The sequence below is a fragment of the Pelophylax lessonae genome, assembly GCF_965119305.1.
Source record: "Pelophylax lessonae genome assembly, chromosome: 11".
Taxonomy (NCBI): domain Eukaryota; kingdom Metazoa; phylum Chordata; class Amphibia; order Anura; family Ranidae; genus Pelophylax; species Pelophylax lessonae.
In genome coordinates this window covers 120,692,915-120,717,033 of record NC_138778.1, presented here as the reverse complement: position 1 = coordinate 120,717,033, position 24,119 = coordinate 120,692,915, and the positions used below count along the sequence as shown (strand labels likewise).

At 45.4% G+C, this 24,119-nt stretch overlaps 1 protein-coding gene across 1 annotated transcript in view; it reads right to left on the bottom strand.

The window, feature by feature from the left end:
* The window catches only part of DNAJC7 (DnaJ heat shock protein family (Hsp40) member C7), a 178,448-nt gene that overhangs the window by 84,434 nt on the left and 69,895 nt on the right, over positions 1-24,119 (bottom strand). The window lies entirely within an intron of this gene.

Here is a 24,119-nt window from a genome sequence, read left to right as displayed (position 1 = left end):
ACGGGAGCCAGCACTTTGGTAAACACCCTTGGAGCCAAAGCGAGACCGAAAGGTAACGCCACAAACTGATAATGTTCCTCCGCGATAGCGAATCGGAGGTACCTCTGATGACCCTCGAAAATGGGGATGTGTAGATACGCATCCTTCAGGTGGATAGAGGCCAGGAATTTGCCTGGACTCAGGGGGGCTACCACCGAGCAAAGCGATTCCATGCGGAATTTCCGAACGCGTACAAAGCGGTTCAGAGCTTTTAAGTCCAGAATAGGACGCACCTTGCCCTCCTTTCTGGGCACTGTGAAAAGATTTGAGTAAAACCCCCGAAACCTGTCCCGATAAGGCACCGGGACGATCACACCCTGGGCGAGGAGATCTTGTACCGCCTGATGCAGGTCCTGAAGATCCAGAAAGAATCTGTCCTCCGGCCGCAAAAGGAATTCGATCTTGTAACCTGATCGAATGATTTCCTGAACCCATCTGTCTGGGATTCGGAGCAGCCAAGGTTGGAGGAAACCGCGCAAACGTCCCCCCACCCCTGAAACGGGTGAGGGCGCCCCATCAGGCAGAGGCGGACTGGGCCGCCGCACCAGCGTGGCCAGATTTAGGTTTGCCCGCCCAGGGCTTTTTCTGGCCACCCTGGCCCTTGAAGGGTTTCCCCTTGTACTGTGCCTTGAAGGCACTAAAGGACCCCTGGTTTGGTTTAAAGGAGGGGTCCCGCTTACCGCGAAAAAACTTTAGGATTCTGGGGCAGCAGAGTGCTCTTGCCCCCAGTGACCCCTTTTACCAATTCATCCAGGGATTCCCCAAACAGGCGAGACCCCGCATAGGGGATGTCAGCCACCGTTTTCCTTGAAGTCTGGTCAGCTGACCAGCTTTTCAACCATATCAGGCGACGGTTAATCACCGCGACACTGGACAGGCGCGCAGCTAATAGGGCCTCATTCAAGGCCGCATCGCACAAATACATGACTCCTTGATATATCTGGTCCACCATCGCCACGGTAGTAGGGGGGGGGGGGCAGAAACAGCCATGAGGGTGCGTCTTAGCACCTTAGTCCAATCCGCCACGACAGAGGCGAAAATAGGCTTTAGCAGGGAACCCGCCACCATGTAGGCATGGCGGGCAAGGGATTCCATCCTCCTATCCGTAGGATCCCTAAACACCGGAGAATCTTCGGTGGGTACCAGCGTGGCCTTGTTCAATCTGGCCACAGTGTGATCCACCTGAGGGGCCACACACCAGCGCGAATCCGTATGAGACGCAAAAGGATAAAGGAGTTGAAACTTCTTAGGCCCCACAAAGGTGCGTTTTAAATGACGCCATTGTTCATTCACAGTAGTGTGAAACTCAGCGGGGCAAGGGAATAACTGCCCTGCCTTGCGGGTCCTGTGTGTACCAAAAGAGGACACAATGCCCGGAGGATTGGGCTCATCCTCTAAATGTAGTGTTTCCTTAATGGCAAGAATTAGCGCATCCATAGCTGCGCGGTCCTTGGCCGTCCCAGGGGGGGAAATCATCCACCCCTGCAACCTCCACCTCCCCCTGAGACAGAGAAGAGCGAGACCCTTCAAGGGGCACACCACCTACGGCAACCATATCCGATTCAGAATCAGAAGACAAGGAAAAACGAGGCCTTTTTCTGTCAGCACGTTCAGACATCAGAATATCCACTTTGGACACCATAGTCGCCACTGCAGCACACAAAGTAGACAGAGCAGAATCCCCCACTAAGGCTGTGGGAAATTTGCTGTCCTGAGATTCCATATTAAAAAAGTTTTTTTATTTTTTAAGGTACTTGCCCCTTAAGTGCGCCGCGGACCCCCGCAGCACACCGCTACAAGACTGTGACAAACAGACCCCTGAGCAGGATGAACTGATAGCCAGAAGTAATTGCACACAAAAGAAAGGACAGCAGACAGACCCCCACAAGTGTTACCACCGCAGCCGATCTCTTCTGAACAGAAGGAGGAAGTGATGTCATCGCAGGAGACTGAACAGAGACTGCAGGCCAAGGAAAAAGGGTTGCCTATAGAAAGTATGGGAGGCTTCGGAAAAATGGCCGCAGACATGCGCTAAGAACGAACGTTTGCCACACACAAGATGGTGCCGCAAGGCGCCAAAACACAACACATACAATACTGTATAAGCGCCCACAGTGAAGCCAGACATGCTGCCCACACCTAAAATGGCAGACTGGCGGTGTTCTACCCCGCAGTGGTCGCCACACGTGTCTGTACCTCCAAATAGCACCCTAAAGTGACACAGGAGAGGGAACCCCACAGACCCACACAGCGCACTTGCTGTGAGAAAAAAAACCCCACAGGGACCGGGATCAGGGAGCCAAAAAATGCAAAGACACGAGGGGATAACACAGACACACAGGACTGCCAGCCCCAGACAGTGGCCCCACACAGAATGTACTTACCTGTACTCAATGGCGTGGGGTGCCTCTCATCGATGGGAAACCGCCCAACCTCAGATGGCAGGGGTGACGTCAGCAAAAAAACGCAGGACGCTAGCAGTGCACGTAGAACCCTGGACGAGACGTCCAGACGAGGTAGCCACCTCGCAGGCTGCATCCCTGAGGACAGGGATGGGTCGTTTGCGAGGCCAGGGCGAACACATAGCCTGCTAAACGCTCGATGGCGGGCTGGGATTCCATCAGGCCCTCTGTCTTGGAAAACCAGGACGACCAGTCTGACTCCCAGCTCCGCAAACGCGTTCTTCATCCGAAGATCCGACTAACGCTGACAAAATAAACAGCTAGTAGTGCAAAGAAAAAACACATTTGCAGCAAATCAAATCATAAAAAAAGAAGAAAGGCCGAGACTGAAGCCCCAGCGCAGGGAAGCCCATCTTACTCCTTAACTAGGCAGAAGACAAACTGAGTAGGGATAGCTGATGCAGGGGGTATTGGACCAGTGAGACAGCCCCCGTAGGTGTGTCTATGTAAATGCTTTGTTTTTTAACAAGTCTTGTGCCTAGTTACCAGAGATGTATAGTAACTAAGTAGAACTACTTCACTACTGTACTTAAGTACCGAAAGGCGGTATCTGTACTTTCCTAGAGTCTAATTTTCTCCTACTTCCACTTTTACTTCACTACATTTTTTCGATGATTTCAATACTTCTACTCCAATATTTTTTTTTTGTGCTGCATAGTTACTCGTTACTATTATAAAAATTACCACTGCCAGAACAGTAGATGGCAGGTTTCATGAAGCTCAAAACATGTGTATTATCAGCGCATACGGAAATAAATGCTACTGTATGTATAAATAAAAGCTGCATTTGAAATAATAAAAAACAATATGATGTTCAAACTTTTGACTTTTCTTTAATAACTACATAACACAGTACTTGTACTTTTACTTTCAGTACTTGAGTAGCAAAATTTTTTAAAAAACTACTTGCAAGTCACTTTTTGATCGAGCACTTGTACTTTTACTCAAGTATGGGTTTCGAGTACTTTATACAACTCTGCTAGTTACTCCTGTGTCTCACACATATGGTATCCCCATACTCAGAAGCAGGCGAATGTATTTTGGGGTGTCATTTCACATAAAGCCATGACAGGTTTGAGCAATAACTGGATTTTTGACTTACCGTAAAATCCTTTTCTCTTAAGTTAATTAATGGACGCAGTTCTCTGATCTAGATCAGTAGGGTTATACTGCCCCCTACAGGAGGAGGACACTAGGAAGAAAAAAAAGTTCTGGCTACACCTATGGGCAGTCCCGGAGGGTACACCCTCTCTCTTCCTGAATAGGATGTCAGTTTTGTATCAAAGCAGTGTCAGAAAATTAACACCAACCCAACTCCAAATAGAGGGGCGGGTACTGCATCCGTCAATGAACTTGAGAAAAGGATTTTACGCTAAGTCAAAAATCTAGTTTTCTCTATCGTTCATTGACTGACGCAGTTCTCCGATCTATATCAGTAGGGACGTCCCAAAGTAGTGCCATAAATGAGGGGTGGGAACAGCAGAAAAGAACAAGTCCCCAAGGCTTAATGAGTACCGAATGAGGGTACATGTCTTTGGGAACAGCCCTTCCCCAGCTGTAGCAATCTATGGACTAAGAAAGACAGCCCAGCTTGGAGAAGCTGAGTATGGATCCGACGCTCGTCAATTTGTTGAAAGGAACTTTTATAGACGACAGGCTCAAATCCTTTCCTACTGCAAAAGAAGCAATTGATCTTCTCACCAGAACAAAGGAGATGCTATCTCAAAAAGAGGTTGAAGGATTGTAAGAGGTGCATGAAAGTCAGCCAGCCCCCAGTTTGATGTACTCACTCATTTTGTGTTTTGTTATAGGGATGGAGACGCCGGGCAACACCAGCTTGGGTCTCATCTAAAGTCCCACCTAGTCCAATATGTTTAAAGCAACCAGGGATGGAGACGCCTTGCTTACAGCTTGGTGCCTCATCTAAAGTCCCACCGTACGATTTTCGTGCGTTTTTGGTGGATGCAGTTTTGATTTGACCCTAGTGTTTTCCGTATACAGGGATGGAGACCAATAGCATGACCTGCTTGTCTCATATAAAGTCCCAAAGGAAATAAGGGATTTCAAAGGCAGTGTGCTTTACAGGCCATGCCCCATATATAAAATCCCTTCCTATCTATATACTGCATCCACCAAGGGGATGGAGGTGTAATGCTTTTCAGCTGGTCTTCTCCAGTTTGCACCATGGTTATATTATAACCTAATTATTTGAACTTTTTGAGACAACAGCCAGTCGTGCATGGGGATGGGTTGGGGGAGGTTGGGCTGTCTCCCTCTCACCTGTTCCCCATCCACCCATTAGCGGCCATGTGCCTCCAGTGTGAGGACACTAAATTAAGAGTGTAGGACTGCAGATTTAAACAGGGTGCCGTGACGTGGCTCTGCAGCTTTCACATGCGTTTGCAAATGTGTGTCAACTAAACCCCTGTTCTTTGTACCAAGAGACAGGTCTTATTTGGTTGGTGACAGACTGGAAGGTGAGTACATCAAACTGGGGGCTGGCTGACTTTCATGCACCTCTTACAATCCTTCAACCTCATTTTGTGTTTTGTTATAGGGATGGAGACGCCGGGCAACACCAGCTTGGGTCTCATCTAAAGTCCCACCTAGTCCAATATGTTTAAAGGAGATGCTATCTGTAGAAAACTTGAGACTTCACAAAATTATATCCAACAGCCAAGAGCTAATGAATGCATTTCACTCTGAGGACTATGCTGCCAGTGTGAAAGATCTCGACCTTGGGTCAGTCATGCCTCCTATGCAGAGAAGTCTAGGTCTGCTCTGGAACATCAAAAATGACACATTCACCTTTCAAATGTCTACCTGTGACAAACCTTTTACCAAGAGAGGAGTCTTGTTCAGAGTGAATAGCATCTACGACCCACTGGGATTTATAGCCCCAGTCACCACCCAAGGTAAGATGCTTTTAAGATCGCTTACTATTGATAACATATTTTGGGACACTCCATTACCTATTGAGAAACAACAAAGATGGGAGAAATGGAGAGGTTCTCTGAAGCCACTAGAACAGCTCCAAATTCCACGTTGCTATGCCCCAGTCCCCATTTCAGCCGCTAACCAGAGGGAAATCCATATTTTCTCAGACGCATCAGTTGAAGCTATAGCTGCAGTGGCCTATTTGAAGACCTCAGGGGTTAATGGAGACATGCATTGCAATTTTGTTCTAGGCAAGGCAAAGCTAACACCAAAACCTTCAAATACCATACCCAGATTTAAACTTTGTGCAGCTGTGCTGGCAGTGGAAATAGCTGAAGTCATAAAGAGTGAAATGGACATTAAAATCGATTCCATGTTACAGGACCACAAGTCTTCACTAGTGACTCATGAGACTGAGTACCTTTCTCTCGGAAGTATCTATCATTAATGCAAAGCCTCTAGTACCAGTATCTTCTGATCTTGATTCTCCAGTGATTCTTACCCCAGCCACACTCCTTACTCAGAGGGTTGGGACTACTGTGATATCTTCTGTTGAGATCGACCCGAAGGATATCTATATGCGTCAATGGAAACAGGTGCAACCCCTAGCTAACATGTTTTGGCACCGCTGGAGAAAGGAGTACCTTCATATCCTTCAAAGCCGTTCCAAATGGCAAACACCCAAGCCCAACCTCAAAGTAGGCGACCTTGTTCTTCTGAAAGATAGAGAAGTCTGTCGCAATGAGTGGCCTATGGGTGTTGTAACAAGTGTGATGCCCATCGATGATGGAAAGGTCCGGAAAGGTTGAGATTAAGATAAACAAAGGAGGTTCCGCTCAGACTTTCTCACGACCAATCACAGAATTGGTACTACTTCTCCCAAGTGAGAGACTTATGCAAGAGTACCGGCTGTATGTGCTATGGCGGGGAGAATACCACTATAACTGTTTACTATGCCACTGTTGTAGTTCCACGGCTATTAACTGTAGACTACAGGACTTTAGCCTGACTTTAGTCTGTTTTTGGACTTCATGTTTGGTTGTTCATTTACTGCATACCTTCTTTGTTTTGTAGGTATCTCGTATTTATTGGTTTACCAGTATTATTTTCAAATGTCTTCTTCACTTACAGGTTCAAGTTCGACTTTTGAAACATTTGGACATATATATATATATATATATATATATACATATACATATACACACACACACACACACACACACACACAGTGGGTACGGAAAGTATTCAGACCCCCTTAAATTTTTCACTCTTTGTTATATTGCAGCCATTTGCTAAAATCATTTAAGTTCATTCTTCTTCCTCATGAATGTACACATAGCACCCCATACTGACAGAAAAACACAGAATTGTTGCAGATTTATTAAAAAAGAAAAACTGAAATATCACATGGTCCTAAGTATTCAGACCCTTTGCTGTGACACTCATATTTAACTCAGGTGCTTTCCATTTCTTCTGATCATCCTTGAGATGGTTCTACACCTTCATTTGAGTCCAGTTGTGTTTGATTATACTGATTGGACTTGATTAGGAAAGCCACACACCTGTCTATATAAGACCTTCCAGATCACAATGCATGTCAGAGCAAATGAGAATCATGAGGTCAAAGGAACTGCCTGAAGAGCTCAGAGACAGAATTGTGGCAAGGCACAGATCTGGCCAAGGTTACAAAAAAATTTCTGCTGCACTTAAGGTTCCTAAGAGCACAGTGGCCTCCATAATCCTCAAATGGAAGACGTTTGGGACGACCAGAACCCTTCCTAGAGCTGGCCATCCGGCCAAACTGAGCTATCGGGGGAGAAGAGCCTTGGTGAGAGAGAGGTAAAGAAGAACCCAAAGATCACTGTGGCTGAGCTCCAGAGATGCAGTCAGGAGATGGGAGAAAGTTGTAGAAAGTCAACCATCACTGCAGCCCTCCACCAGTCGGGGCTTTATGGCAGAGTGGCCCGGCGGAAGCCTCTCCTCAGTGTAAGACACATGAAAGCCCGCATGGAGTTTGCTAAAAAAACACCTGAAGGACTCCAAGATGGTGAGAAATAAGATTCTCTGGTCTGAAGAGACCAAAATAGAACTTTTTGGCCTTAATTCTAATCGGTATGTGTGGAGAAAACCAGGCACTGCTCATCACCTGTCCAATACAGTCCCAACAGTGAAGCATGGTGGTGGCAGCATCATGCTGTGGGGGTGTTTTTCAGCTGCAGGGACAGGACGACTGGTTGCAATCGAGGGAAAGATGAATGCGGCCAAGTACAGGGATATCCTGGACAAAAACCTTCTCCAGAGTGCTCTGGACCTCAGACTGGGCCGAAGGTTTACCTTCCAACAAGACAATGACCCTAAGCACACAGCTAAAATAACGAAGGAGTGGCTTCACAACAACTCTGACTGTTCTTGAATGGCCCAGCCAGAGCCCTGACTTAAACCCAATTGAGCATCTCTGGAGAGACCTAAAAATGGCTGTCCACCAACGTTTACCATCCAACCTGACAGAACTGGAGAGGATTTGCAAGGAGGAATGGAAGAGGATCCCCAAATCCAGGTGTGAAAGACTTGTTGCATCTTTCACAAAGACTCCTGGCTGTATTAGATTAAAAGGGGGCTTCTACTAAATACTGAGCAAAGGGTCTGAATATTTAGGACCATGTGATATTTCAGTTTTTCTTTTTTAATAAATCTGCAACAATGTCAACAATTCTGTGTTTTTCTGTCAGTATGGGGTGCTATGTGTACATTCATGAGGAAGAAGAATGAACTTAAATGATTTTAGCAAATGGCTGCAATATAACAAAGAGTGAAAAATTTAAGGGGGTCTGAATACTTTCCGTACCCACTGTATATGTATATATATATATATATAATAGGCTTTGAAATCTAATTTCTGTATTAGCCATTTTATGCTGTACTTTCAATGTGACATGTTCTCTCTCCTAACCTGTATGGAAGAATCGTTCTTTTACCTGTTGTAACTGCACATTCTACGGATCATACGACAAATAAACATTGCCAGATCTTCTTTCATGTGAGTTGTAACTGAGTAAACTATCTGGGAAGGTGATTTGGAATGGATAATCTCATCAGGGCAATGAACGCCATGTGCTCCTGAAAATCACATTCATAGCCTTTGCAGCCGGTCCAGAATACTGGGGGTGTTGCACATAAATGACAGACTGGTCACTGATGGGTAATGTACATACTCTGTTAGGCTCCATGTACACGGGACGTTGTTAAAAGCCCCTCTGAATGCTGGAATTTTTAGGACGTTTGAAACGTCCGTTCGGTCGCGTTTGTACCCGCGTTTAGCGGCGTTTGCGTTTAGAAGCGTTCCTAGAGGTCAAAAAAATTATTCCCCTTTAAAATGGAAAAACGCGAACGCTAAACTCGGGTCATCGTTCTAAAAACAGTCCCTGAACGCAACTGCCTGCAAATGACTGTAAACGACCTGGTGTACATGGACAGATAAGATAAAATGTAGATGGGTTCAGGGGCTTCTGAAAAAAACGCCCAACTGCTCCTAAACGGCCATTTCCAGCGTCCCGTGTAAATGGAGCCTTAATGGTAAAACTGGCTAAAAAGCTCTATATACTGTGGAGAGATTATCTCTCTGCTAGCATAGAAATGGGTAAATTGTGTGTGTTTGCTGGGGCCAGGATACAGAGAAACCAAGAAAAAGGTTTTAAATACCAATCCCCCTAATATACATCATGATGACAATCAGCGAACAGGGAATACTTCTATAGCGGAAGTTTCAATCCTCGTTCACAGCTGCTCAGTAAAGACCACTTTTTCAGATTGACTTTTTGGGATTAAATATATGTCAATATAAAAGCTTTCCTCAAAATTAAAGTAAAACCCCATACAAGCGGGCCGAATATCGGGCGGTATCGGCTGGTTCAATAAAAAACGTCCGACATTCAGCCCGTGTGTACGACAACCAGTTCGGCTTCTGTTGAAGGCGCATGACTGAAAAACGTCTGCCGATCTGCATCCGACTGGTGTGTTCTGGTGTGGGGGTCACCCCTCTGTCAGAACACAATAACTCAGTGGGGGAGATCACTGTACTAACATTAGATTGTTCGTACAGGATCTCCTCCCAAACCCTTTCGTTTTTTTTCCCCTTCAGCCTGCTGGGTTGAAAAAAAAAAAAACTGATAGTGTGTACTAGGCTTTAATCTAAAGCCAAAACATTTTAATTTTGAATAAAGTGGGGAGGGATTAAACCCACTGCCAGCTTTTTTCCTCTTCTGTGTCGCATGAAAAAATACCCATCACTTCCTGTCCTGTAGAGTCAGGAAAAACACAGGAAATGACTCTAGTGTGAGACAACCGTCATCGGAACCGGTGTTTACATTGAAAGATTTCCCCTCTACTCCTGTTCTGACAGCGGCTTACAATTCTGGATTTAGCCTCATTTTCATTCCAAGTGACACTGGTGATCAGGAAAACTAGAGAAGGTAAATATATCAAATGTGGAGCGGACCAGTGGTTCTAACATCTCATCACTCTATCCAAGTCCCAAAAATGTATGACTTACCATAAAATGCTTTTCTTGGAATACAATAAGACACACAGGATAAAGTAATTCAGGTTCACTGGGTTATGCTTCTAGCTTGAGAAGATTGGATACTGCCAAACAAAGCTGTAAGGACAGCCTATTATTCAGCATATTCCCATCATGCATCAGGTTTGTAGCAAGTCACAGTAAAGCTGGGTAGATATGGATTGAAATTTAGCCAGTTCAGCAGAGACCGGCTGAATTTCAACTTGTATGTAACCATCCCTGATGGGCTTCTGTTGAACACACCCGCTGGAAAGCCTTCTTCAATCAGCAGCACTGATCTGCGTATTCGGACAGTGCAGAGTCCCTGTTGTCTGAATTCAATGTCCCGTTGGGGTGGGGGGTTGGGGGTGCTCGCTTGTGTGGATGCATGAATGTGTTTTTTTTTGGTTCAGCCTTCTGACTGAATGATCGAAAAATAACCATATATCCAAATGTAACCTTCCTGTGACCCTAAGTTTGGGAATAATATCTGATAGACACTTCTCCTGTAGCAACTTCTCACATAAGGAAAGGGGACAATCATCTTCATTCTCAGCTGACTGTACAGAAGTGGTTGCAGCCACAAGAAATTAAAAAGTGGATTCTGGAGAAGGTGTGTGGTTCCGAGTCAGCTTACATGGCAGTCATTTTCCACACAGATTAAAGACATAGCAGCAGAGAACTCCTCTAAAGATAAGACAGAGGATGGAATTACCTTGGAAGGGGGTAGAGAAGACTTAGGAATGTGGAGACTCAGGCAGAGAACAGTGATACACACTGTTGATGTTGGGTCACTTAAGAAGCATCCTGCAAGATCCCTGGCACTGTAAGAGGATTGTAACTATCAAGGCTTGAGAGACTGCCCACAAGAGGTATTCACAAACTCATGGTCGAGCAAGAAAGGGTTAATGATGTCTGTAGCCAGGTCACTAAAAGACAACAGGAAGGCCAAACTGCCAAAATATTTAGGAGGTTGTACATAGGCAGAGGAAATGGCAAGAAGACAATAAGCCCCCCACACACTGTAAATGGACCATGCCAATGCAGTGAGAATCCAGAAGACTTGCGCAGGAGCGGAGAAAAGCCTGCACAGCTGCAGTAGAAGGCTCTAGAGTGCCAAATTTAAATGGGGAACAGCTCTCCTTCCTGCCAGCTGTGCATTCAATAGTGTCACAGCTGTATCCCCATATGTTAATCCCTTGGGGGAAAACCTGAAGCAATGTATGCACCATAAGGCTCCCCAATCAAAGGGGCAAAGCCCAAATTCACCATAGCTGAGGTCTTGCAGTTGTCACAGTGGCACACTGCAGATAGAAAGGAGTCAGACAGATGTCACTGCCACATATTCTTGCCCTTCCAGTGGACACGCCATCTGAAGAGTGTTCATTTTAAAGGATTCACCAAACGGGTGCCCTGCAACCCTTGACCTGTAAAGCGCTGTAAAGAAAAATATTTAAAGAAAAACTAAAAAGTTTTACTTTTCGGGAGGAAAGAAGATGTCCATTCTTCTAGGACACTAGCAAAAGCTGAGGCATGATGGGAGTGGGAGGGGTTATCCTAGGCTCAACAGCTTTGTTTGCCAGTGTTTAACCTCCTGAAGGCAACAGCATAACCCAGTGTAACTGAATTCCTCCATGCTGCAGTACAGATAATCCAGCACACTACTTACAACAACTGACCAAAAAGTAGGTGCTATGGTGGACAGATGGATAGCGGCATCATAGCAGAAGTCTAAGGAATACAATATCATTAGCACACAATTTTTATTTAAACTGGATATTTATTCGTCACCCACAGAAATCGATGTTTTGAGACCACTGAGGACCCCTTCCTCAGTAGCAGTTACAAAGCCCTGTCTAAGGTATAGGTCCACAGTGGCCTCAAAATGTTGCTTTCTGTGGGAAACAAACATTTTTGAAGATGTTCTGTTATTACATTTTTTGGACTTTCACTTCATCCTGTGTCCCTTAAAATATAATTATTAAATTATATTTTGCTTTTAGTTCTACATCTAGCCAACCAGGTAACATGTAGCTCAACGAGGAACAACTGGAGCTCACCTGAAATAAAAACACACACACTCAAAGGGGACTAATCCTCACAAACAGCAGCCTGCAAAACTTTGCACATCTATTGTATAAAATTTTGTCAAAGTGTGCACAGACAACCAGGTGGCCGCCTTGCCAACCTGCACCACCGACACCTGATGGCGGAAGGCCCAAAAGGCACTAAGCGCCCACGTAGAAAGCGCCTTAACAGGGAACAGAGGAACCTGACCATTGATAAAATAGGCCTGCAGACACGGCCAACCCTTTCCCTTTGCAAGGTAAATCCGCATACCTCCCAACTTTTGAGCTTCAGAATGAGAGACACTGGAGGAGTGAAAAGACTTTCGGCACACTACGTTGCGGTAAATTGTGGGCGTGATAAAGCACCTAGCAGTGGGAGGGGCTTAAGGAATATGTTTAAACAAAACCCTGGCTTCTTGTACCTATAAAATATGATTTAACTGTTCTGAGATGTTCAGAGAACTTCATTAAAATAATCAGGGACTGCATAGCAACCAGAAATGGTTGAGACAATGAAGACTTTGGTGAGAAGTATATAATGTACAGTATTGTGTACATACTGCAGTAATGTGTAAAGCAGAGCACAGGTGTTGGGGAGTGCTGCAGTCAGTGATGGGTTTAGGATTCATAACACAGGCTTCAGGGGTCCAGGAATACATAATGCACAGAATACAGGGCCCAGGATTATATAATTCACAGAATGCAGGGTCCAGAAGTACATAATGCACAGAATACAGGGAACAGGCGTGTGTAATGCATAAAAAGAGTCATGAGTACAAAACAAAAGAGTGCAGGAGACAGGGGTGTGTAACTCAGTGTAGGGGTAAGGAAAGGGCTTCCTCCCACATACATAAATTCCTCACACATACAAGAGATGGTAAGAGACTGCACACATGGTACAAGAGATGGTCAGAGACTGCAGACATGATACAGGAGATGGTCAGAGACTGCAGACATGATACAGGAGATGGTCAGAGACTGCAGACATGATACAGGAGATGGTCAGAGACTGCAGACATGATACAGGAGATGGTCAGAGACTGCAGACATGATACAGGAGATGGTCAGAGACTGCAGACATGATACAGGAGATGGTCAGAGACTGCAGACATGATACAGGAGATGGTCAGAGACTGCGTACATGATACAAGAGATGGTCAGAGACTGCAGACATGATACAGGAGATGGTCAAAGACTGCGGACATGATACAAGAGATGGTCAGAGACTGCAGACAATATACAGGAGATGGTCAGCGACTGCAGACAATATACAGGAGATGGTCAGAGACCGCAGATATCGTACAAGAGATGGTCAGAGACTTTGGACATGATACAAGAGGATGGTCAGAGACTTTGGACATGATACAAGAGACTGTCAGAGACTGCAGGCATGATACAAGAGACTGTCAGAGACTGCAGACATGATGCGGGAGATGGTCAGAGACTGCAGACATGATGCAGGAGATGGTCAGACTGCAGACATGATGCCGGAGATGGTCAGAGACTGTAGACATGATTTAAGAGACTGTCAGGGACAGCGGACATGATACAGGAGACTGTCAGACTGCGGGCATGATACAGGGGTTGTTGGAGACTGCGGGCATGATACAGGGGTTGTTGGAGACTGCGGACATGCTTCAGTAGTACACAAGAGACTGTGAGAGACTTGAGACATAGTACATGACATATTACAGATAAGTGTCTGCAGCACTCTCCAAAAACGTAAAATGCTGTTAAAGTCTAATTTTCTTGAAGTTAAAAAGAACATGAAATGGATTCCTTCCAGTGAACATGTGGCAGCAGTGTAAGGATTACCTGCAATGTACCTTGTCGGATCTTCTGACAGACGATCCCAGTTCAGGCAGAGTGATGTGCCTCTTCCCCCTTCCTCCTCTGTGTACAGGAAAACATCACAGCAGAAGGAGGAGGGGCATCTTCAGTGTATTCGGTCTCCGACACACACAGTGACTTCAGAGACAGCCCTGGGAGACATCCCGGCTGCCATACAAAGTGTTTCCCGTGGCGCGTGTGGGAACCAAGATAAACCTGCACACGCCGCAGGCATTCCCGGGACTCAGGCCTGATTGCCGGGGCTCCCGGGACAGGGATCAATTTCCAGGACGGTCCCGGCCAATCGGGGACAGTTGGGACATATGCATCTGTATGAACAAATAGTAAGGCTAATTTCCTAAATGACTCGTAGTCGCAAGGTACACCTCGATCGCCCGACCCACATCCAGAGAGTACAAGGCAATATCCTTAGGATGTCCAGGCTTAGAACACAGGGAAGGAAACACAATGTCTTTATTCAGATGGAAACCAGAAACACCCTAGGAAGGAATGACTGACAAAGGCGAGGCACCACTTTATCTATGTGAACCACCAGGTAAGATGAACGACAAGCTCCGACACCCTGCGTGCAGAAGTAAGCCACCTTCTAGGACAATGTAAGCAGAGGAAGCTCGCAAATATTTCTGAAAGTTGGGTATTGGAAACCCACAGCACCAAATGAAGATCCCACGGAGGCAACGGAAGCTGTGCTGGAGAGCCAAGTGGCGGACCCCCTGAAAAAGGGTGCAAAGCAAAAAATGTGTAGCCAAAAGGATGGTAAAACAAGACCACCAAGGCCGAAAACCTGGCCCTTGGCGGTACCCAAGGCCAGGTGCTGCTCAACACCTAGTTGGAGGAATGCCAAAATCCGAGCCACCAAAATGTAACGGGGATGAACCCCAAGAGACTCACACCATGCAATGTACGCCTTCCAGCGCAATGGTAAAATCTTCCTAGGGGTAGATTTTTTTTTAATCTTTTACAACGTGGAGATCAACGATTCAAACAACCCCCTATCCTTCAACACCTGGCTTTCAAAAGCTGAGCCGTTAAAGTCAGTGACTGTAAAGCAGGATGGAAGATTGGCCCCTGGGCCAAAAAAACTTCTCTGAGAGAAAGTTTCCAAGGGGCATCGGTGACCAGCCATATCAGGCCGGCGTACCAAGACCGGCGGGGCCAGTCTAGAGCCACTAGGATGACCGGATCCCTTCTGCCTCAATCCTTCACAGGAGACTCTTCAGAAGTTTCAGTGGGGGAAAGGCGTATATCAGAAGATACTGGCCCCAAGGAGACACCAGTGCGTACCTTCCCGTTGAGACGAAAGGCCTACAGGTCCACCTCCGGAGTTCCCCATCGGAGATACAGCTGAACCTTAGAATGCCAGCTACCTCCCAAGCCGCCAGGACACTTCTTGTGCCCCATTGGTTATTGACATATGTCACGGCTGTGGCATTGTCCGATAAATCCTTACCTGGCACTCCTGAAGGCGATTTGTCCAACGAGCCAGACAAATCTTATCGCCCCTGAAGTTCCAGTATATTGATCGGTAGTCTTGACTCCCCCAGGGTCCAGACCCCTTGAGCACATCCTTGCCAAAAACGCCTCCCCACCCGGACAGGCTGGCAACCGCAGGGACCACCGTTCAGTACAGGGGAAGGAAGGAAGGATTTACTGGTCAACACTTTTTCTGGCATAAGGTATTTTATAGGTTTTAAGGTAATTTTAGGGTGCTGATTGTAAATCTGGCATCAGGTTTTTGAGATATCAAATATTGCATTTTCAATAAAAACAGCAATTTATGCTCATGTACGAATAGCTATACAGGCATACATACAAGAAAAAGATAAGATACAATATACAATAATAATGAAACAAACATTTAATGAGCCATAGCACAAAGTTCTAAGTGACTGAAAATCAATGAGAGTGAATGTAAATTTCCATTTAAGAATTGAATTGTGAAGATAAGAAAAATATGTACAAAAAGCCATTCACAATAGTGAATAGTGTTACATCTGCATAAAACGACCTCTTCTTTGATGATCTCCGATGTACAGCCTGTGAAATGTTTCTCACCAAGGAACAGCAGTAATCTGCCATTATGTTTGAGTCCCATCGGCCTTGGTAACGTTCTTCCATAACTTTAAAGTCTTGCTGAAGGCGTTCACCTTGCTCTTCCCTCACGTGACCCATGTTCTCCTGAAACTGGGTCAAGTGACTATGTAAGTAGTGAACCTTGATGCTCATTCTACATCAAAGTGCTTGGAAACTCAAGAGCAGCTTCTCCACAATCTCTTGATAATTGTCCGCTTTCCTGTTCCCAAGGAAATTCCACACAACATCAGAGAATGCATTCCAAGCTCTAGCCTCTGTCATTGTTGTTACAAAGTATGGATCCCCGATGAGTGTTCTTATTTGAGGGCCATCAAATATTCCTGTATTTTTCTTCTCGGCACTGAGACTTGAAAAGGTTTAACATATATAGCTGAAACAGCCTCCAGTGTGATCAAGAGGTTTGACCAATTGCTTCATTAACCCAAGTTGTGTGTGCAGTGGGGGAAATACAATTTTATTCCTATTAACCAGATGCTCATTCTTGTTTTTGTCACCAGGTGTCAAATTGATTCTTGGTGGTGAGTTTTTTAGCCCAGTGTTCTAATGTAGCCCTACTGTCCCAATAGCAAAGGAAACAAGGGTATCTGGTGTGACTTTGCTGATTCAGCAGAAAATGAACCATTTTCAAATCAACACAAATTACCCATCCATGAACATGGTATTCCAATCCATCCAGAACAATCTTGATGTTGGCATACTCTTCTTTCATTTTTAGTGTCCTATTGGGATTGAACCATATATATTTCTGTTGTGAACACACATTTCAAACTCCTTTTACTACGGTCAATAAAAAGTCTCCATTGACTTGAATCATATGCAGGCAGTACCATATTGAGAAGAAGTCCTTTAATATTATTATAATAAACAAGTTGACCATCTGAATGGAAGTACTTTCGCAGTGCTGCTTCTCGGTTGCGATAAAAAGGAGACACTAGTGCCAGGTGTGAGTAGTCCTTTCTCTTGCAGCCTGGAAGCCAACAATTCAGCAGACTGCTTTGGCAAATACAAATCTCTTACAAGATCATTTAATTCAGGCTGACTAAACAGAGAAATGTTATCACAATCTGCATCAGATGGCGTATATTTGATCTGAGCATCATCACCATCATCTGTAAAAGCAGGTAAACTGAGGGATTCACCATCAATCTTTGGTAGCTCAGTAAATACAGGCACAGGTATTTCCTCAGTGCTCAACTGGTCATCTGGCAAATGGGATATCTGGGTATTGTAAGTGTTTGTTTTTCTTATTGAAACCTTTTACATTGACAAGGCAGAAGTAGCAGTTATCCAAATGGTTTGTAGGTTCTCTCCAAACCATTGGCACCCAAACTTCAGCTTAGCACCCTTTCCTTTAGACCATGATCGCAAAGTTTCAACACAGGTTTTACACACTTTGTGAGGAGCCCAATTTTCGTCTTGGTCTCCAAGTCGTACTTTAAAGTAGGCAAGATAAACCTTCTTGACAAAAGCTATTGATGTTGCGCCTTTGATCCTGCAAAGTGACGCTGCCACAGATGTAGCAGAAGATATCTGGGTCATTACTGCATTTCCTTCTTTTGGATGTTGTAGCCATTGTTAGATCACGCCCTGCAGAAGGAAAATATTAAATAAATGTGGATATCTACATAAAATTATATTATAAAACATGCTATCCTAAAAGTACAGCACCATATTTTAACACTAAAGCAGTCACTGACTCGCAACAACTTGCCATCATAAGTGACAGAGTTATTTCAGTTAAAATCAATGAAAATGGGGTATGCCGATAGCATAAAAATGAGATCTGATAAAGCAAATCTGAGATCAAAATTTGGAATCAGCACCCTGAAATTAGTCTAAAACAGCTGCAAAAGTCCAGGCCAGAACATTTTATTTTTTGACCAGTGAGCTAGAGAATGTGGAACCTTGTCCCAGTTGACAAGAATCTCCCTTTGCAGAGGCTCAAGTGGAACTGTGCAAACGTAACGCCTCAAAAGGTAGAAACCATCAGGCACAGCGCCCGCACTCAAGTTCAGAAAGAAGACTGACTGCTGAACAACAGGAGCCGAGTCGCATCCTGCAGCTTTGGAGTTATTGCTCCCCTGGAAAAAAACACCCTGGCTGAAGCTGATCCAGAGTCAGACCCAGATAGTCCAACTTGGTGGACGGAACCAGAGCAGATTTTTGGAAGTTCAATTTCCAACCGAACTGCTACAGAGTCCACACAGAAATGTCCAGGTTGTACTTTAGAGCAGTCGGAGACTCTGCTCGCAGAAGATAGTCCAGGTACACAGCACCGCAATCCCCCGCTGCCGCTACAATGCCAACACCGGGGCCAACACTTTTGTGAATACCCGAGGAGCTGAGGCGACCAAAGGGTAATGCCATAAATTGAGCATGCTGCTCACCCACAGCAAGCGGAGAAAACACTGAAGACCGACATATAATGGAATATGAAGATAAGCGTCCTTGATGTGGGAATGCCACTACTGTACGAATGGACCCACTTCAGAACTTCTGTACCCGCACAAGCGTTTCAAAGCCTTGGAGGTCCAGGATTGGATGTACCCTGCCTTCCTTCCTGGGAACTGTAACCAGGTTTGACTAGAAACCTTGAAAAGGTTCTGGTTTTGGAACTGGAACAATCACCCCTTGTGGTACAAAGACTTGCACCGCCCCGAAGAGATGCCGCAAGTGGTCTGGGGACAAATGCAGATTGGAAGGAAAGAACCCCACTGGAGGATAAGACCGAAACTCGATCTTGTAGCCGGACCGGATCAGCTCGTGGACCCACTTGTCTTGAATCAGAAATGTCCATGGGTTCGAAAAGAAGCAAAGTGCCCCTCCAGGCAGAAGGCGGCTTGTCTGCAGGTCAGGAAGAACCCACTCTCTGTGACAAGACTCTCCGCCCCTGGCAGCCTGTGGAAGAAGAGTACTCTTCCCACCCTGTAATACCCTTAAGGATATCATCTAAGAAGATCCAAAACAGGCGATCCCCCAAAAAGGGGAGAACAGATAAGGCAGTCTCAGAAGACTGGTCCGCAGACCAGCATTTCAGCCATATCAAATCGCCAAAGGACCACTGCTGTTACAGACAGACTAGAAACCAAGGGAGCCGCATCCAGAGAGGCACTACAGACAAACTGCAACCCCTGGACCAACTGGTCCGCCAGCTTGCAAGGGCAGGGGGAAGCTATTCCCCCTCCAGATCCTGGAGCAAAAGCTTTGCCCATTCCGTTAAAGTCTGGGACACCAATATGGTGAACACCGGCCTAAGGACCGAACCGGCCAAAGGAAACATGTGGCGGACCAAAGTTTCGGCTCTCCCGTCAAAGGGGTCTTTAAAAGCCGGAGACTCCTTCACAGAAATTAAAGAAAACCTTTAAAGAGAACAGAAAACCTGAGAATATATCACTGGTGGCACTGTCCACTTTTTTAAACAGGGACTCTTCAAAAGGGATACCGTCTAGGCAACGACAGAATGCGTTTAGGTCACTGACTCGTGACAATTTTGTCAAGTAGGTGGAAAAAGGGGACACCTTTTGCCACTTTTGGGGAGTTGCGGGTACCAAAGGGGACCAGAACTTCAGATGCAGCAGCAGCTGCATCCACCAATTTTTAAAGTTGCCCGCACCGAGAAAATCAGTGCATCCACGAGCGCCGTTTCATGCATGGCTGCAGTAGAAGAGAAATCCATCTTCACTATCAGAGCACTCGAAGTGCGTGGACGCAGACCCAGTAGGGTCGCTACATATTAAGTTCACCCTGAAACATTACAAAACAGGGGACACCGACCCAGGGCCATCGAATGGACCACCTACTGGACCCAGTGAAAAAAAACAAAAAGGGGGCCACCCTCTGAGCCCTTTGATAAAGGCCTGCATGAAAATAAATGGAAATAAAATAAATGGCCCACCGTGACACAGACAAGGTACCCAGAGGGTCCGCAGCACTAAAGGGGGGATGCCCTACGCAAAATGGTGGCTGTCAAACAAGGGTGATCACCCCCACAGTGCCCCCTCCGCAGGGAAGGCGCCAAGGACACTCACAGGGGCCCGATGCGCCCCCCAACCCAGGGAAGCACCCAGTAGGCTGCAGTCCACGGCCTAAATTTCTGAGGGCACCCCGCCGCCTGGCCGTGAAGCCCCCTGTGGCCGACCGTCCAGGAAAAACGGGGGAGAGGGCGGATGCCCAAACAGAGGGTGGTGGCTCCAGTCACCCTCACTGGGGCCTCCAAAAATAGCACCCGGCTGGTAGGCCGCAAAGCCGCAGCCTAAATTTTCAGCCGGGTCCAGCCGCTTGCGGTGCGGACCCGCGGATGTGAATCCATCTGCTCCCCAAGCCCAACACAACAGCCAAGAGCCCTTATGACCCCAATCCCCCCTGCCCCCGCCCAGGTCACTAACTCCCAGGATGAAAAATTACCCTGTTGTAACCCCTGGTGTGCGCCCAGAGGAAACCTGTCAACAGCAGCCCCAAAGGAAGCTCCCCTTCAGAGCACATGGCAAAACCCAGCTCACAACCTCCGTGGGGGGGGGGGGGGGTTGAGGGGGTACGGAAGACGCAAAGGGACCCTCAAGGGGACGACAACTTCTTACTGTACCGTGGAACCAGGTGGGCATCGCTCCGGACAGATCACCTGTCCACCAGAATGGGGGTGCTGTCGGCCAGCTGAAATGCTGCGACTCAGGCCGTGACCAGATCGTATGCGTCCTCCCGAGACGTTTAACTCGAAGGCCAGCCCCTGTCCAGTGCAGCTGACCTAGCCTGGAGCCGAGTCCTGCACATGCTCGCTGGCTGGACTGGGGAGAACTTAAGGATCTAGAATATCCAGTCCGTCGCCCAGTTCAGCAGTTGACTGCAGTTCTCACAGGAACAGAAAATAATAAAAGAGGGAAAAAAATGTCCATATTAAAAAGGAAAAAATGCTAGGACCAGAGGTCCCAGCAAGGAACTAGGTCCTTACTCCTGATTAGGTAGAAAAAAAAAACTGAATGCCTATAACAGGAAGTGGGAGTATATCCCCTGGGCATGGTAAAGCGTTTCCCTGCCTAGCGTCCTACTCCTGAAGGGGGCAGCATAACCCAATGGTCAAGAAGATTCTGGAGCTGTGTCTGTCATGGAACATCAGAGAAAAGATTTCCCTACATTTACCACCACTGCAAATCCATGAAATTAGAATCTGGTGTTCCAGATTAGGTGCCAATGATTAGAACCTACTTAGGGAGTATGCAGGTTGAATTGGTCTTTTTAAAGGCGAAGTTCACCTTTAAAAACAATTTACACCCATATTTACTTAAAGCGGTAGCATACTCCGCTATATGACTTTTACGTACAAGTAAGCCTATAATAAGGCTTACCTGTAGGTACAATTAATATCTCCTAAACCTGCACGGTTTAGGAGATATTAAACCTGCTGATGTCTGATGTCTGCGGCGCATGCGCTCTGAAGGTCCGGCGGACCTTCAGAGCTCCTTGCCGGGTCTTGCCGGAAAGTGAAACTCCCACGCGCGTGGGAGTGATGTCATCGGGGCTCCAGCCACTCTCAACGCCGGAGCCGCCAAACCAGGAAGAGACGCCGAGGGAGCAGGTTAGCTGCCTCAGCGTTGTCCAGACGACCGTGCCGGGGCTTCGTTCTAAGGTATTTCATAATGAGCTAGTATGCGATGCATACTAGCTCAGTATGCCTTTGTCTTACAGGGTTTGTTTTTTGTTTTTTTATGAGTATACAACCGCTTTAATTGTGAATGAAAAAAAAACTACCAAGTCTCGTCTGCCACTCCAGTAGACTTGTAGTTTGAATGAACTGCGGGAGTGCTGATCAGCAAACCCAAAGTTCATTAACATTGCCTACAGCTCAGGAACTTGCCCATGCCCTGGAAGACAATTTGTGATGAAACGAGTAGGAAGGAGCTTTTGTTTGTGAGGTCATCATGCACTCAGAGTCAGCCCCATCTCCAGGGCTAGCAGCTATCAGTGTATGTGTTGTTTTTATTGCATTTTGTGATCAATTAAAGCTGAGCTCCGCCCAAAAGGGGAAGCTAGGCCTCTTTCTGGGGGAATTACCGCCCCAGTTTACCTAAGGTGCGGTGGAGGTTCATAGTGGTGCAACATGACACTTTGCATAAATTTGCACTTGCATCTGGCACTTTATTGGAAACAGTGTCACCGTAACTCATATTTACAGACAGAGGGGGGACAACAGAAAGTGAGAGGAAATTTACCCTCAGGAAGTGAAATTCACTCCTGTAAGAGTTGTTATGGGAAAAAGGAGTCTCCACTGAAGCTTTATTACCAATCTTTGTTTCCACAACAACCCAAAATTTTCAAAATCCAATAGTCACACGGACAGAATGTGAGGTGAAAACTTCTAAAGGGGCACAGACAGCAAAACAAATTGTACAGTGGTGTTAACCCTTCCTTATGCTATGCAAAAAACATTTTTCTGGTTGGAGTTTCACTAAAAAAAAAAAAAAAAAAAAATGACCATACAAATTCAAATTAAGAACAACCCTACAGAACCCATCATCTTTGTAACCTAGGGACTGCCTGTACATGTATTAGTAGAAGCACAGCACTTATTTATGTGGAAGACAGCTCAGAAACTGTCTGCCCATACAGAGGGGTATGGACAGGGAACTGTAGGCAGTGTGCAGGAGTCTAGCATTGCACCTGTGATCTACTGACTGTGGGTGTAATGCTCTGCAAGCTACTAAGAAAAAAAAATAGATTCACATTTTTTTTTTACCAGTAAAAAAAAAAAAAAAAATTATATATATATATATATATATATATATATATATATATATATATATATATATATATATATATATATACACAGTATATATATATATATATATATATATATATATATATATATATATATATATATATATATATATATATATATTGTGCATGTATTTTTTTTTCCTTAAAAGGTGAACTTGCAAACCAGTGCATTCCTACATAGCCACTGGACCTCAAAAATCAAACAGACCAAGGGAAGTATTATTTGTATGTGCCACATAAATGAAAGTCTGTCTCTGAAGCATGGTAGAGTAAAGTAAAATTATCTAGAGTCCAACATTTTTATTTAATTCTGAATAGAGTGGTGGGGGTTAGAACTATTTTTAGGAGTTTATGGTTGTCTATTGCTTCCATTGAGGAGATTCGCTCTCTGCTCAGACAAGCAACCACCACCACTGGAAATGAAAGGGAGGGGGGGAAAAAAATCAGAACATTTTGAGCTGACAAGAGAGTAGCAATTCAGGAAAAATCTGATGAGGTTTTAGTGACAATTGCCTAAAAGAACATTTAATTGGTGGGATTTCTTCTTATTGCTGTGCCTACAAGACAGAAAGGAAAGCAAAATCTCTAAAATGGCAAAAAAACACTAAGGCTCCTTTCATACAAACGATCCGATCAGATCCACCTGTCAGTTTTTTAGGCGGATCTGATCGGATCCTCCATGCATCCCTATGGGGCAGCGGATGTCGGCGGAGACATGTCCGCTGACACCCGCTGCCATCCGCATCCGATCCTGTCCGTGAAATCCGGACAGATGGAAACCCCATTTTCCATCCTTCCAGGGGATCGGATCGGATGAGAGCGGACAGGCAGTCTGCTCTCATCCGATTCCCCATAGAGAGCAGCGGGGCTCTGACACCTCCCTCTCCACACACAGTGCGGAGACAGAGTTATCATCCGCCTGCTCAGCGGGGATCGGCGGATCGATCCCCGCTGAGCAGAGAATGGAGCTCATCGCAAGGCGCATAGTGTGAAAGGACCCTTAATAATAATAAAAAAAACCTCAGTAATTAAATAATTTCATACTCTAGATATATTTTTACCACTTAAAGACCAGTCCTATTTCTGTCATTTGCTGTTTACAAGTTAAAATCAGTATTTTTTGCTAGAAAATTACTTAGAATCCCCAAACATAATTTTTTTTTTTTTTTTAGTAGAGACCCTAGAAAATATAATTGAGATGGTTGCAATACTTTATTTATGTCACACCGTATTTGCGTAATGGTCTTACAAATGTAATTTTTTGGGAAAACATACACTTTTTTTTAAATTAAAAAATAGGAAAACAATAACATTAGCCCAATTTTTTTCTATAATGTGAAACAA